A 3,177-nucleotide genomic window follows, 5' to 3' on the forward strand; every position below is an offset into this window, starting at 1 on the left:
AAGCGAAGGGGATCGACGTGGCGGCCATCTACGGCCACCGCAACCGTGGATGTGCGACACGCACATCTCCTGCCTCCTCCTCTGTAGAGGAAGGAGAAGGCCGTTCGTGGGTTGGGCCTCGTTACTCTCGTAGCAGGCCGCAAGTAAATAGTGTGCACTTAGCCTTTTCTCCATTTTTTTGTTCCTTCTATTTTCAATATTATATTTCCATTTTCTTGTTTTGCACTTATTTTCTATATTAAATCAAATTATTTAAAGCCAATATTTATCACATAAATACTAGGTAGTGAGTTGAGTTAGCACAACAAGTTTCAATTTATTTTGAATAGTTTACAAATTTGTTTGTTTTTAATTGGTTAATTTAAATGCTCTTGGTCCTGTTTTGAATATATAAGGGGCATTCCAATACTTTGTAAAATGTTGATTTCTACAAGATAATTAGCTACTGAATATTTGCAACCCAACAAACATTTTACTTTTAATGTTTGAAAACTTTTGTTGTTTAACTTTATTTTAAATTTGAATTCGAATGGGACTTGAATCATCGCAAGATTAACAATAGTAATCGAGGTGACGTGGCATCATTAGCAGAGGTTTACTGTAGCTTAAATATCTGGGCGTCACATTCATCCATGAGATCGCCTTCGTCAACATCTGGCCAAATCAACAAGCCAGGTGAGTACTATGAAAGTACTCGCAAGACAGTTTGGACATAAGACATAACAAATGCAAACATGATGCATATGAACAGATTAATAAAGCGCACTCAGATAATAAAATAGCAATACATGGGAAATAAAAGGAAGTCGGGCGGTAGTCCTCCCGAAATCCCAATGTAATACTGAAGGCCAATCGAGTGTCTGAATGACTCCTCGAAAGGATACAAATAAATTAACAATGCCGCAGTCGGGCGTCAAGGCGACACCACATAAAGTGCTTATAATGGAATATAAATGACAGTGCGTGCCACAGTCGGACGTCTGAGCGACATCACGTAAAGGGCTTATATCAAAAGTAAATAACGAGCGTGCCACAGTCGGACGTCTGAGCAACATCACATAAAGGGCTTATATCAAAAGTAAATGACAAGAGTGCCACAGTCGGACGTCTGAGCGACATCACATAAAGGGCTTATATTGAAAGTAAATGACAAGGGTGCCACAGTCGGACGTCTGAGCGACATCACATAAAGGGCTTATATTGAAAGTGAATGACACGGGTGCCACAGTCGGACGTCTGAGCGACATCACATAAAGGGCTTATATTTCATAACTCAATATTTCAGTAGCTCATGAAGTTAAATCATTTCAAGGAAATACCCAGGTACGAAATAATAAAAAGGTTAGTCCATCCACAGGAATAACGTTCAACCGGGTTTACCACTCAAGCTTGTTCACCGGGGATTACCACGGAGACTGACACAGGGACTGACATGGATATGGATATGCTGGCCACGGTCTTTGACCATGGACACGATGACTCGGAAGGTTTGGACTCTGCAGAGTTTGTACTCTTAGCCACAGCCAACGGATTTCAGTAGTCACAGGGGACTAGTTCCGTTTACGGTATTTTGGGAGAAACTCATCTATCCAGTACACACCCATTCCACATTCCGATGCCACGAATCACCCTAGGCAACGTTCAAGAAAAACTTTGAGACGGGGAGGCTACAACCTCGCGTAGCATGGGATCAAATTTATACCGCGCGCTCTAAGGGGTGCCCCCCTCTCGGTCCCAACCGAAAACACCCATGCCCCCTGACCGGATGACTGGCTTTAATCCAGGGCCATGGAACCCTCATCCCGGCCCCTCTATTTGGTGTGTACAAGGAAAGATGTTTGCAACTTACTAAACCGTATTCTTTGCAGAAAACATGTGGCAGTACGGGAGGGGACGAACGGTAACGTGGCTCGGTTCACGTTAACGTCGGAGTTTATCGAATGACATAAGTCTGGCATGCTACAACAATACCATCTTACTACCTCTCATGTCACCACATGATCAGGTCATCTCTCATCAAGAGATCACAGTAAAACTTCGAAGCACACGGTTAGTTGCCTTGCATGCAACGTAACACTCACCAATGCTCATATGCCATGCACAAACCATTCAAGAAAACATGCAAAACACTCATCATATCAAAGGTTCAAACATGCTTGCCTGGTTCGGAGAAGTCGGAGTCTAGCTCGGCGAAGTTCGCGGCTCCGTCACCTCCTCCGGAACCTACGGTATAACGAAACCGTATACTAACGTGAAAACCGTTGCGTGTATAAAAATTGTTCCAAATTTTTTCCAAATAAATACTATAAAAAACTAGACAAAAATATAAGACTGACAGAAAAAGAATCAATCAAAAAGCATCTTTTATTTAAAAGATATAAGGGTTTTAGTCCAAGGACTGATCTGTGATGAAACAGAAAAGATCCAGGGACTTGTTTGAAAAACCAGAAAACGCTTCGGTATGAAATACGTCAGCCCAGAGAGAAAACACATTTTGCCCGTAGGCGCTTTTAGAAAACGGTTCGAAGGGAAAAAGAAGAGAGGCTGACGGCGGGGTCCCACCCGTCAGGTTTAAACCCTGAACAGAGCTCGCCGGCGCCCGAAGGCTGCGGTGGTCGCCGGCGTCGATCCACGGCGAGGTAGGGTGATCGGAGGGTACCTACGGGTTCAGGGTGTTCTTCCGCGTCGGTGGGTGGTCGACTTGACCGTCGGAGAGCACCACGTCGACGGCGACCTTATCTCCGGCGGACGGTGGTTCGGGTGATGGTGGAATACTCCGGTGGGTGCTGCAAACTCCAAATTGATGCGCGGGTCAGAGAGGTGGGTGCACTAGGAGACTACTGGCATGAGCTGAGAGGTAGGGGTGCACGCACGGGAGTGAATTGTGCTGGATCCCGAAGCGGGTCGAGGCGGCCGGAGTTGGGGAAGAAGACTCCCTCGGGGTCTGCCCAGTGGCTTGGCGTGGTACTAGTTGTGTGTAGAGGTGGTGCGGGTTCGAGTTCGAGCTCGGGACCTCCTTTTATAGGCGATCCGAGGAGGTGTCCGTGAACGGGATAACGCCGGCGAGAAATTACGGCGAGGCAGAGGTTGGGCAGGGGGTTTAGGTGGCTAGGCATCATCGTGGTGGATCACTGGCACCGTTTCTCTGCTCAAACCTCGGTCGGGCTTGCGTAATAC

Source organism: Aegilops tauschii, chromosome 3, assembly GCF_002575655.3.
Source record: "Aegilops tauschii subsp. strangulata cultivar AL8/78 chromosome 3, Aet v6.0, whole genome shotgun sequence".
NCBI classification, from domain to species: Eukaryota; Viridiplantae; Streptophyta; class Magnoliopsida; order Poales; family Poaceae; genus Aegilops; species Aegilops tauschii.